Genomic DNA, 14,301 nt, shown 5'->3' on the forward strand with positions numbered 1-14,301 from the left:
TCTCTCTCTCTCTCTCTCTCTCTCTCTCTCTCTCTCTCTCTCTCCACACACACACACACACACACAAACACAAACACACACACACACACACACACCCCTTTTGCCTATCACAAAACAATTGTTCTCAATCACGTCTCTCACAAATGCTTCTTTGAACATTTTGATATGCCCATCTGGTCAGGCAGTGTGTTGGAACGCCCATTCAGTTAATTTCCCATCGGTCTGACAGAGTCTCCTGGGTTTCAGCCGACTTTCTTCTCAGTCAGCAGTCCCTCACACATGCATGAGCACTGGCCAGAGACATGAGCTGTGACTGCAGCCCACACTGAAAAGCCTTCAGCTCTTCGTGGGAGTAGGCTTTGTGTCTGTCAGCAGATAGAAAATGCTTGTGTGTCTGGTGCAGTGGGAATTGACTCATTTCTGGTCCTTCCTCTTCCTGATTGAGTGGGAAGCACATTGCCACAGGACACAGGTCAAGTCTGTAAATGCCATGTGCTGTGGTGATATTTTATTTGTGTACCCCAATAAAAGCTTATCTGAAGATCAAAGGAAAAAGCCAGCCACTAGAGTAAACACAGAGGTCAGGCAGTGGTAGCACACGCCTTTAATCCTAGCATTCAGGAGGCAGAGATCCATCCAGATCTCTGTGAGTTCAAGGCCACACTGGGAACAAAGCCAGACATGGTAGCACGTGCCTTTAATTCCAACACTGGTTAACCATAAAGGTCTGGAGGTCTGTACAGACAGACAGGAAGTGACAGAGCTGGGCAGAAAGAGGAAATGATGTAGCTGGGCACAGAGAGGAAGTGAGATGGCAGGGACAGAAAGGCATATAGGTGTGGGTATACAGGAAGAAGGTCTCTTTGGAGGCTGAGGAGTCAGTGAGGTGAGGTTGGCTGTAGCTTGTCCAGTTGCTCTGATCTCTCGGTTTTCACACCAATATCTGGCTCCGGGTTTTTTATTAATTCATCTTACAATGTGCTTCCTTTGCTCACGGCTCAGCAGAGAGAAGAGAAAGAATAAACCTTCATCAAGCCAGGAATTCTCAGATTTGAGAACGTTTTAGGGGGGACTCTTGTTCACCTGCTTTTTGTTTTTTATCTGCCCTCCTCCTCCATGGAACTCACCTGTCATCATGAGTTTGCTTGTGATGGTCTCAGCCTGGGCAGCTGGCTCCTGCTTTACAATCAGCAGGGCCCAACCAATGTATCTTATTGGTACAAGACTGGAAGCCCGAGTGGAAGGAAAGCAGTCGGGGGATTTCCTACCCAGCCCCCCACACTACAGCCTTTTTGGCAAGGGCTATGTCCTATGCGTTCTGCTACTCTCCGCGTTTCCTTCTCCCAAGTTCCAGTTCTTACTGAATCAATAATCTGTCCTCTGCAGGCCCACGCAAAACAATTGGCCAGTCTCTGTTGAGGAGGCTGAGGCCAGATGCCCAGGAAAGATAGGCCTGGGCAGTCATAAAAAGGCCCACACCAAGTGGGGGGTGGGCAATACTGGTTCCAATGTCTGCGAATCTTAAACCTCCTTGTTAGTCCCCTGGAACTTCTTCTGCTCCCAGCATGCCTTGGTAAGTATTCTTATTAAAAACAAAACAATCCTACATCATCGGAGTTGAAAGTTTCTTTTTTTATTGAGACCTAACTAATATAACTTACTTTGCCATTATGCAAATTATAAATGTCATTCAGCAGAAGCTATTGCCAACCAATCAACACAAAATAATAAAGCAAGAACAACTTGTCTGTAAGAGATATTTGCATGACAATGTTCACAGGCAGCATGTGGACCTAAGAAACAGAGGGAGAGGTCCCTCTCTCTGGGGCCCTGCAATATGCGAATAAGGGCCTGCTAGTATTGTGATTCACTGATGGATAAAGAAAACATCGCATACACAGACACATATTAGTGTGTAGTATTCAGCCATAAATAAAAATGAAATGATTTCATATAAAATGGGTGAAGCAAGTGATCATATTAAGCAAAATATATGAGTTGAAAAATAAAAAAATTCTACTTCATAAATGAATGAGATTTTAGTTTAAATATTTTTCACTTAACTATTATGTTTTTATCTGGTTATAAAATGAATTATCAGTATACTTCAAAGACATTTGTGTACTAGGCATGGTGGCATATACCTGCCAGCACTCTGGAGGCTGAGGTGAGATCACAAAATTTGAAGCCAGCTTGGGCTACCAGACTCTACCTCAAAAACTATACATAGATAGATAGACAGGTAGGTAGGTAGGTAGGTAGGTAGGTAGATAGATAGATAGATAGATAGATAGATAGATAGATAGATAGATAATGTATATGAGTGTGTGAAAATCTATTTATTTACATATATTTTGTTTTGCTTTTTTATTGTTGTTGCTGCTTTGAGATGGGGTCTCCCTATGTATGCCAGGCTAGCCTCAAACTTGACATCCTCCTGCCTCAGCCTGCCAGGTGCTAGGATTGCAAGCATACTACCACATCCAGCCTTATTTCATTCTGCCTTTATTGGCTTGTATTAATTATACATATTAATAAGTATCTATATATTTCTACACATGCACACACTATGCATTGGTTAAATACACATCCCCTTTACCTACCCTACCTTCCCTACTTCTACGATTACTATTTTACATTCAAATGGACATACTTTACCTTCTACGTATGAAAGAGAATGGATAGTAATGGTCTTTCTGTGTTCACACATCATTTCAACCTTCAGTTCAATACATTTTTTCTCAACAGACAGGGATACTTCTTCACAACTAAATAATAGACCATTGTGTATAGGTACCACATTTTCTTTATCCATTCATGCATTGATGGACACCTGGGTTGTTTTAGCTGTTATGAACAATGCTGCAGTCAACATGAGCTTGCAAGTATTTGCATAGTGTACTGATTTTCTTCTTTATTAATACCAAAGTGATTTAAATGGAAATGGTCTCCATCCACTCATATATTTGAATAATTAATCCTCTGTTGGTGGAACTGTTTGGGAAGGATTAGGAGGTGTGGCCTTGTTGGAGAAAGTGTATCACTGAGGGCAGGTTTTGGGGGTTTAAAGACTCCACACAAAGAGCACCATCATTCCCGGTCTCCTCCCTCTCTCTCTCTCTCTCTCTCTCTCTCTCTCTCTCTCTCTCTCTCTCTCTCTCTCTCTCTCTCTCTGCCTCCTACTTCTAGATCAAGATGTGAGCTATTAGATACTATTCCAGCACCATGCCTGCCTGCCCACCTACCTGATTCCATGCTCCCTGCCATGATGGGTCATGAACTCTAACCCTCTGAAACTATAAACCCCAAACCAATGCTTACTTTTATAAGTTGCCTTGGTCATAATAGTATTTTATCACAACAATAGAAAAGCATCTAACACAAACACATACAGACATGGGAAATCTGGATTGTGTGCTAGATGCTAACCTGTGGAAAAGCATGCATTTGCTATTCATCTTTCTTTTGTCTGACCCATACACACTGCATCTAAACCCTCTACTGTATGAAGAAGGCTTGATCATTCAGGTCCCACTCAAGACATTCAAAGTTTTGTTTTGTTTTTTAACAAACTTAATTCACCTTATTTATTTATTTACTTTTGTACAAGAGCCTGTGTCCTCCAAACAGAAACTCTGGTATGGGTTTTCACAGATGGTCAGTAAATTCCTGATAAAGACACTTGGCAAACACAGTCTTTACTTATTTAAGCCTTGGAGATGTGAGGAAGACAGTCTCTTAGCACCACCTTTGACTCACTTTCGGAGGCTTCAGAGGTGGGAGCAGCCTGGACTCCTGAAGAGGTGGCAATGTCTGGGGTCGCCGCGGTGATGAAGGGTCCTGTCCAAGATGGAGTGGCTACAGCACCCTCCAGGACTGGAAAAACCAAGCTGGAAATGTCACGAAAAGATCTCATCAAGTTTGCCAAGAAGCAAATGATGCTACCAAAAGTAAAGCAAGTTGTACAGAATTAGACAAAGTAATTGAAGAACTCAAATCAAAGCCTGTTGTGGGAAGAACTGGGGCTCTTATTAAGGCCCTAAGTAACGGACGCTGGAGCTTGGTGTGGAGCTTGGTGTGGCGGGACACGACAGCAGTCAAAGAACTCAGGAGGCAGAGCCACTGTCGATAAAGTTCTGAAAATATGCTGCAGTTGCCTGTTGCTGTTCCAGATGAAAACCACACCAGGGGCCGAGACGGTCTTCAGGGAAGCAAGAGGAACCTACAATGAAAGGACTCGGAAATGTCGTCCCTTGAGCTCACACATGTTGTACCACACACCTTCAATCCAGCCTGCTGTGGGGTTGTCTTTCTGCATGCTATAAATATATGTTGCTCCCATTGGTTAAGAAAAAACGCTGCTTTGACCTATGTTAAGGCAGGATAAGAGCCAGGCAGGAAATCCAAGCAGACAGAGAGGAAGAAGAAAGGTAGAGTCAGAGCAGAAGCCATCCAGCTGCCCAAGGAACAAGATGCCAACAGACCGGTAATGCCACGGCCATGTGGCAAAATACAGATTAATAGAAATTGGCTAATTCAAGATGTCAGAGCTAGCTAGCAATAAGCCCGAGCCATAGACCCAATAGTTTGTCATTAATATAAGCCTCTATGTGTTTACTGGGACCAAGCAGCTGGGGGGACACAGGAAAACTTCTGGTTACAACAGTCACTTTCCAGAGGTCAGGGGTAGCTGTGGCTCATGGAGATGGCATCAAAGGTGGCCTTGGCAAAGTTGCCCAGGGTGGCAGTACAGACCCTGGCTGATGTGTAGCAGTCGTCAATAGTGACCATCATCAGTGGCTTCTTAGGCACAGGATCAGAGATGATGCCAGTGCCTCTGGGGGACAGGGATGAGACCAAGACAGAGCCACAATGGCTTGTCACTTTGCACAGAACAGTTTGGAACTTGTTAATCTTGTTCCCCCGGGTAGCCTCTCCTCATAGGGGCAATGGAAATATGATGGCCCCTCAAATAGCAGCAGTCACCACCTTAGAGCACTTAACACCAAGATCATCATGACCATTGTAGTCCTCAAGAGCAACAAAAGCCTGAACCTGGTCCCCTGGCCAGCTGGAGTCTGCTTCTGTGTTGGCATGATCTTTAGAACCTCATCCTTTAGGGATGCACCCAGGAAAAAGTCAATAATCTCCGATTCCCTCATGCCAGGGAGATCTCCTCCAGGGACTTGATCTTCATGTCCTTGACCAGGTAGCCCAGCTTGGTGACAGGGATCCACTTCTAGTCTTTGGCTTTACCTCCATGAGCCCCGTTGTTTTGACCAAGACCATAGCCCCTAAAACTGAGGTCAAATCCTCCATGGAAGCCTCCAGGGCCTCCTAATCCTGGGCCCCCAGGACCTTTATATTGCACTGAATCATCTGCCATTTGGTGTTTTCCTAAAGAAGCAAGGCATTCAGTGTTCTAAGTATTTTCCCTAGTTTCGCTTTTATACTTATTACTTTGGGGAGGTTCATCTGTCTGTTATTTTTTTAAACAAAGATTCACTATTCAGCCTTAGTTGATCTCAAAGTCATGATCACTCTGCCTCCCTGCTGAGGGCTGGGTTTGCAGATGCAAACCACAATGCCTGGCTTCTAACTTCCTATGGAAACAGGTCAGGGCAACTGGTATTGTACCAAGCAGACTCATTACTCAGACCCTGAATAGGGAGGAATGGCATTTAGGAGATACGGGGAGAATCTATGACATGGGCATTGGGAAGGTGTCATAACCCCAGGCAGGGAAACCACTCACATGTAAGCACATGCCATCTGTCATCACAATGGAAAGTTGATGAAGATGTAGAACCAGAAGCAACGAAGAGTTGTGCCATGTCCAGACCCCAAATAATCTTGAAATGTTGTCCTAGTGTGGGCTTCTGTTGCTGTGAAGAGAAACCACGACCACGGCAACTCTTATAAAGGAAACATTTAATCAATTGGAGACTGGGGGGTTAGCTTGCAGTTTAAGAGGTTCACTCAATTATTGTCATGGCAGGGAGCATGGTGGCATGTGAGCAGAGGAACTGAGAGTGCTACATCTTGCAGGCCACAGGAAATCAACTGACTGTCACACAGAGTGAAGCTAGAGAAAAAAAAAAACCCAAAGCCCACCCACAGTGACACACTTCCAACAGAAGGTGTGGCCCAGATTAAAAGGGTGCCCTCCAGTCTCAAGGTCTGGATTAAAGGAGTGTGTCATCCAGCTTCCTCCAACAAGACCACACTTCCTCCAACAAGGCCACACCTCCTAATAGCGATACTCTCTGTGATCTTCCGGGGGCCAAATGCATTCAAACTGCCACAAACGTTTATTCAACTTGACTTAGACTCCCATCAAGCAGCTTCTCAGGTTTTTCCCTTTGCCCTGTCCCTGAGCAGAAACATTTCAACAGAGAGCCTGTGTCTGCCCAACCCTTGTACTTTGGATGAGGAAAGAGGGGGCTGGTATTTGACTCTTTGAAGGAATATGTATGTATTTCAGGAGGGACCATGATGAAGCTATTCCCAGCTGGCCTGACAGCATAAAATACTGCCATGTGAACTGAACCTAGAAAGAGATGGAGCCTCAGGGATGTCAGGCAGGCAGAGGTACTCAAGTGTGGGATAGGCATGAAGTCTCAGGACCTGGGGATAAACTACAGAGTAAGCTTCTACTAAGGTTCCTAGGAAATCCTGCCTTCTGATACCAAGATGTGGGCTGGACTTACTGATTCGGACAGAACACGGCAGATATGATGGGTTTGAAATTAACTGGGTATGAGGCTCCAAATCCCATGCTCTTTCTCGTATTCCTTCCTCAGGAGCTTTCAAATGTCATCACAGCCTCAGAGAAGAGCTTGCCTGCCATTTCAGGGGGACCTGGCACTAGACATCCCCAGGTAAGCGTATCATTCCTGACCCAGATGAAACCAGGAGGGAATTGTCAAATCAAGCCTTTAAATGTGGAGGTACATTGCTACACAGGAAGAGTAAGTCAAGGGCAGCCCATAAAAGTTGGTTAGTCTGTTGCAGTCCGTACTGGAAATAATCAGGAAATGGCACCAGCCTTTCTTATTTGGAAAGACTCAGATAAAGTGGTTGCTGGCGCCAGTCCTGCATCTCAAGACTGAAGAATAGACAGGGCAGGACAAGGATTGCTGCCTTTCATAAAACTGGCTTTCACACATCTCGCCTCACACTTCTACAAGCCTTTGCCCCAATCCCCGTCTCCTGGGCTTCTTCATTTTAAGTTCTCAAAATTGCATAGCATTACATAGTATTAGCAGCAGCTCTAAGTGCATTACCTCTGAAAGTCGCTCGGTTCGTTAAGTCCCAGCGAGCAGCACCTATTTTTATGCTGTCCCAAAGGAAAAAGAAAAAGAGCTCACCAAGAAAAAGATTCTTTTTGGTGAGAAGTCAATTTGAAGGAAGTGAAATTAAAATTATTTGAGGTGTCTGACACTTAATGAATTTGTAAAGAGGAAAAAACGTGAAACATGTGTAAAAACTCAAGAAAGTGGTATTTAGAAACCAAAACTGAAAAAAAATAAATCAATGTAATCTGTCTGAGCTGATGGGGTCTTGCTTGATTTAAGTTCTCTCATTAAAAAGTCATATAGATTTCTTTGCTCTTTCATTTCGAACAATAGCTTACATCTATAACCTTGTCAAAAACACAGAAATCAGAGGAAATAGCAAGGCCCAGAGGACCAGGTAAAACTTTAGGACTTGAAGGAATTTAATTTAAGTACCACCACTAACCTTCTGGAGGTTACAGGAACTCTTTTAAGCTAATTAAAAACTATCTATGGAGTAAAAATAAATGCAGTCATCCACCTCATAGGGCTGTGTTGGGACTAACAAATAAAATGGACTGCAAAGCACTTAACCAAATAGAACCAGCCAGCCTGGAACTATATGCTATGCTAACAACATTTTAGTGTCCTCATTTAACCCCTAGAAATTGAAAAACACTGACTACAGACCTCTGAGCACAGAGACAGAAAACTGGTTGACTGTTTGCAAAGCAAAGCTCTCCCTTGAAGAAGGTGTCAAAGGCTTGCCATTCCAATATAATTAAAATGAAAAATAGTTTCCCTGACGGAAAGACAGCAAGAAATGAAAATAAAAACTACGATAACCGAGCACCTCTGTGACTCGTTGGGGGCTAGCTAGATGCTAGACATCACATAATTCTATTATTGATTCACTCATCACAACACTCCCACTGACTAGGGACATTTAAATATGCTGCATAAAGGGCATTTAGTAATAAATAGGTCACTCAGTGAAGAACTGAGCTGATATCCAAATAAGAACTTTTTAGTCCAAAAAAAAAAAAATCTGCTAGTAGATGTAGCACTATGCTGGGAACATAAATGTCCTGCATTGGGAAGTGTTTGGGTTGGTTTGTTTATTGTTTGTTTGTTTTTCACTGAAGAGAAAGATCCCAAGATCATTTGGAGAACCAATCTAATGCTCTTCCAATGCCTGGCTCTTTGGAGGACTCTCCACCCTATCATACAACAGGGCCAAGGACACCATGTGTTCTGAACATGGCAGTCCACAGGCTGACATTGTTCAAGTACATAACATGGAAAGTTCCATCTAAACAGAAAGGATGGGTGTCAGCCACACCAATCAGATCATCTCTATACCCCATTTGATCATATAATAAATTGGCAAGTGGAGACAAGAGGCCAGAAGCAAATACTCAAACTGCCCTGCTAGTTCATATTAATGCCAAATAGCTGAAACAAAAATCAACCCCTCTGCTCCCAGGAGCCAGTTGTGCCCATGGGCAGCTGTCTATGATTGTCTGGCTTCCTGGCTCTAGAGCATTCAGTCTTCATTGTTGAACTGTGTGCAGTCTTGAAACCATGCTAGGCCAAGGTCAGTATCCTGAGGAAGCATGCATTCTGGCCGAGATTCAGGGGGAAGGTACTTATTGAAGAATATGATAGGAACTAGCACTGCTGAAGAAGTGGGAGAGGCAGGAAACGGAGAGAGTCAGAGGCCCAGAGCATCCTGGCAGGAACTCTCACGGGGATGGCCATTCAGAAATGGTCTGAAGCCACACAAAACAACCTTAGCCCTTTTATGCCTACACAGACTAGTCACTGGGCAGGGATTTCACAGTGAGGGGGAGATGTTGGGTAAAAGAGCCCCCTACTTGCTCAGAGACAAGCTGAGCCGTGAACAAATGCAGGAGACATGCTTCCTAGCAGCCAGATAATGCCCGTGACTCTCCCTTAAAATAAAAGCTGGGAAGCTCACAGCAGCACCCACCAAATCCAGCCTTTGCACCTGCCTTTGCTCCGCTTGCATCTCAGATTTTGAACTTCCTGGGGAAAATTACCAAAAGACCCAAGTTGGTGTTGGGGAACACCCAAGGACAACTCAATAGCTAAGAATTCATCTCAGTGGGCAATCTAAAAAACTTATTCCTCAAAGCAAACTAGACCTTCATCCTCCAGGGACCTGAACACCTGCACAAGCCCCTTTCCAGTCAGGGTCACTGGGTTTGTGTAACTGTCACCGCACAATTAACATTGTGCAGTGGAGTGTCGAACGATGCCCTGGGCACACTCTGCATAAATATGTTGTTCTTTGGGTTGCTACAGTCAGTCAGCCACATCTTACTGACTGATGATCCCTGTCAGTACATTGACTCTCTTCTTCTTAAAGTCCACAGTGACCAGGTGGTAGCTAGAGCAGAAAATGTGAAGGGTTTTTTCTGTGTCTTCTAACGGAAATGATCAGTATGGAAATTCACAGAATCTGGAAGAGCAAATGATCTTCTGTTGCAGCTGGGGGGCATGGTACATGCCTATAATTCAAGTACTTGGGGGGGGTAGAGGCAGGAGAACAAGTTCAAAGTCAGCCTAGGCTATGTAGTGAGACCCTGTGGTTCAAAAGACCAGAGAGAAGCCTACATAATGAAATGCCATCACAAACAAACCACAACCTGATTTAGGTCCTGGGTATAAAAGCATGGGCTTGGAGAGGAATTTAGGGGAGGGTTCTTGAAGACGACTTGTTCTCAGCATAGGAGAGAAGGGTCTGGCCTCAGAGTCTGCTGAAGAGGGAAGGGTGAAGCAAAGAGATGAGAAGGGACTAAGAGGAGGCAGCTAGATGGGTAATGGGGTTAAAGAACTTTGTCAAGCCAGGTGGTGGTGGCACACGCCTTTATTTAATCCCAGCACTGGGGAGGCAGAGGCAGGTGGATCTCTGTGAGTTCGAGGCCAGCCTGGTCTCCAAAGCAAGTTCCAGGGAAAGGTACAAAGCTACACAGAGAAACCCTGTCTCGAAAAACCAAAAAAAGAAAAGAATTTTGTCAAATGTTGTGGCTATTGAAAAATGCCAAGGTGGTAAGACAGTCCAAATAACTCTGTAGAACAGTTCAGAAATGTGATTTAAGATTGTTTGCTGTGTGATGTAATCTCTCCCCTCTGACCAACTTTCAATAAATGTTCTATTAAAAAAGATAGAGTAGGGGAAAGATGAGAGAGCTATAATTTAATAGAATCACGAGGAGTTATTGTAAGCAGGGGGTATTTCTGTTTCCAAGATCAGTCATTAACATACAGTATGTGCCACAACCCAACACATTGAGTTCACATCTTGCTAAGAACAAAGTCAAAATCAGCACAGTGAGATATTAAAAAGTGGGAAATATTGATGACCCCCAGCAGGTGAGAAAAGCACAGGCATCCCTCCTGAAGCAACACAGTCCTCTAACCAGGAGCCCAGACGCAAATGGGGTTCAGCCATTTCTAAATGTGTTTCCTTGAGTCCACTCCTGAGCATGCTCGGTTTAAGGTCATAGAGCCCATGTTTGAAAGATTAAACTAATAAACAGGAATGCCTCTGGGCACACTCAGTTTGCAACCTGAAATCTGAGCTGAAACTAAAGGAAAAGACACTCTGAAGATGTGTTAAGGAGTCTTCCTCTGAAGGGATCCGCCTGCTTAGTGGCTAACATTGGAACAAACAGGATGCTTATGCTATAAGGGCTTCATCTTCAAGCTAGTACCTGAGTTGAACGTTCACAGTTCCACTCCATCACTGTCTTGGGCAGGGATCTTCTATGTGGTGTGGCAAGTTAAAGGACAATTCAGTCCCATGGCCATGAGCCCGCTATTTGTCTCATTCACCATAAAAGGGGTCCTTTGGTCTGAGGTGATATGATACAAGCTACCTGTTGGCAGATCACTGTCCAAGTTCTGAGACAGGGAGGTCTTGCAAGCAGGAAATCAAAACCACATTACGAAACCTTCACAGCACCAGTACCACCTTGGCACTGCAATGGTTTAGTTTCAACATGAAACCTTTCAATGATCCACTAAACCTTCCTCCACATTTATATTTTTCAAGAACCTGATGGTTCTTAAAGGCACTTTTATTCAAGGCTGGTAGGGGTATAAACTAGTTCAGCCACTATGGTAATCAGTATGATGAGTCCTCAAAAAACGAAAAATAGAACTACTGTGTGATCCATCGATATCACACGTGTACAACAAAGTCAGCATATAATAGAAACACTTGTGAATTCCTGCTTATTGTGGCGCAAGTCACAGCAGCCAAGTTACGGAAAGCCTAGATGTCCATCAAAGGATAAAGAAAAAGTGAGATATATATTAGAATGTTGTTCAGTCGTAAAGAAAAATGACATTGTGCTATTTACAGAAACTGAAACTCATGATGCTAAGTGAAATAAACCAGATTTACACAAATAATTGCATGTTTTCTTTCATACATGGAATTGGGGGGTTGGGGAGTAGAGGGACATAAAAGCATAACAGGGGGTATTAGAGGTATGGAAAGAGGAGAGAAGGGATAAGAAAGGATGAGAGAGGAGGTGAATATGACCAAAGATATTATGAGCATGGATGAAAATGACATGATACTCATTACTCTGTACAATTAATCTGTACAAGAAAAAAAAAGAAATACATAGCTCTTTGATCTTCTCTTCCTAAATTCATCTAGACTTTGCCTCTTTGGGGAGATTCAAATGTTTTTGTCTAACTACCTCATCCACCCATCCCAGAGGAAAATAGGCTACCCTCTGCCAACCTGTCTTGGGACTCCTCGGAGAGGTAGTTATTTTTACTAATTGTCCCTTGAGAGCTCCATCAGTTGGGTTGAAGGATCCCTTCACTTATATCTTTTATTACTGTATTTATGGTTACAGTTGGGATCTGGAATGTCCCCATTACCATCATGGTGACACATTGATGCTACTGGGAAGCGGTAGATCTTAAGAAGTAGAGCCTAGTGGGAAGTTTTAAGTAATCGGGGACATGTTCTCAAAGGGGCTAACTGGGCCCTGACTCCCTCTGTTTTTATGCCTCAGCCTTTAGGTGAGCAGCTTTGTTCTTTATTTCCTGTTGTTTCAGCCCAAAGCAATATTTGCCAATTGTGCCAGGGCTGAAAGCCGTGAGCCTAAGGAATGAATGTGTCTTCTTTATAAGTTGATCATCTCGGGTGTTTGCTACAGTGCAGAGAGCTGACTAACATAACCATCAAGTCCCTCTCTGCCTGAGAAAGTGACAAGCTGAAAGGCGGCATCTGTCAGATCTCCGCTAAGCTTTGGGGCGGGATGGGGGGGGGGGTATGCTCAGCACCATACCATCCAGCAAAATAAAATAAAAACTCACTGTACTAACACTCTCATGGATTCTTGGCTTCCTCATTAGAGCTGGAATTTTCCCCAGCCCAGTCCTCAGCTACCTCCTAATTTATGTTGTAGTCACAAAGACAGTTTGGTTCCTTTTCTCATTCTTAGGCTTCCCAAGCCTCCTTCTAAAACCTGTTTCTTATAGCCAAATGTCTCATCTATTCCAAAGGAAAAAAATCTGCCACTTTCTCAGGACTTAACAGCACCTAGTGTCTGCTGGGATTTAGAATAACAAATTGCTTCCCTTCTACATAAAGACCAGTCAGGTACAATAGACTCTTAAGGGACTTTCTGTCTCAAAAGGTTTCCACTCTCTGTAAGACTTCCTGCACCTGTGGGAAGGTTGAACAACGGCCATAACTAAACCATGTGACTCCCTCACAGTTGACAGATCCTCAAGGGACTCCCCGATCCAAGTTGGAACACTCCGATTCTCTGTCCCAGGAATGTGAGTCAGGAGCTAGACACTAGCACCTAAAATTAGAATCTTGTTACGGTTCTCACACAAACTCCTGCCATATGGGTCCCTGGTGGTGTGGCTTCATCCCCCCCAGCACTAGGATGGTCAGCACTTTCCCATGCTTAGACAATACCAGACTAACCCAGGTTAGTGTGTGTCCTCTGACCAAAGAGTTGGTCAGGCATCGCTGCCAGAAAATGAAATGACTGTGAATTCTCTTATACTCAGATGAATTCATTTTATAGGGCAATCCAGGAGACCGTGCAACACAGAATAGGGAAATCACAGACACACAGGATTTCAGAGACTTTGGGGGCATCGGCAACTCATTCCAGGACTTAGTCATCATTGCAGAACAGCAACGGACAGATCCTAGGAGATCTAGGAACTCCTACACAACCGCAGTGTGTGTTAAGAAGTTGGGGCCGAAAGGTACCCATTCCCCAGATGCTGCCATTTCCAGGAATGACAATGACGTTCTGGTGCTTGGCAGAGTGTGACCAGCTGTGTGCAGGGGCTGCTTCCTCTCTTAACAGTGCTATCCCTTGTCCTTGGATTCCAAAGCAAAACCTAGAATTAATCTGATCTGAGCATTTAAAGCCACACTCCTCTTCTGCCGCCAGGAGGTGATGAGCAGTCTACCCCGCTTGGATTTCCTTTTCCTAATTACTCTAAAAATTAAATCGAAGGCTTCCTGCCTCCCTCCATCCTGCTCCTCGGTGACAACAGGATTAAATACAGCCGCTGCTATGAGGCAGCCATGGTGTCTTCCTCCCTCCTTGTCAGTACCCCTCTTTCCCCCTCCAAGCAGCCCGACTTCTCTTCTTTATCTCTATCGGAATCAGAAGGCAATAGTTCACATTGCAGAGAGCGTCTTCTTGGGTTAGGAAAAGATCGTCTTCCATTTTGTAGCCAGGAAGTCTTTGTTTTGCTTTATTTCTTTAATGCAAGACTGGAGAAGTCGGGGGAGGGTACTGGAATCCCAGCACTACTTAAGCCATGATATCTAATTTCCAACTTTGCCCTTAACAGCTCATTACGTCAGCTGCCATCTCTTTCCCCTCTCCCTCGTTTTCTGCTGAAAATTGATCTCATTGTTCTTGTCCACATGAAAGGGCCCAGGCTCAGGCATTTCAATTGGCTTCGGCTCAAGAATAAAAGATCCCCTTTTAAAGTG

The sequence above is a fragment of the Peromyscus leucopus genome, chromosome 6 (assembly GCF_004664715.2).
Source record: "Peromyscus leucopus breed LL Stock chromosome 6, UCI_PerLeu_2.1, whole genome shotgun sequence".
NCBI lineage: Eukaryota > Metazoa > Chordata > Mammalia > Rodentia > Cricetidae > Peromyscus > Peromyscus leucopus.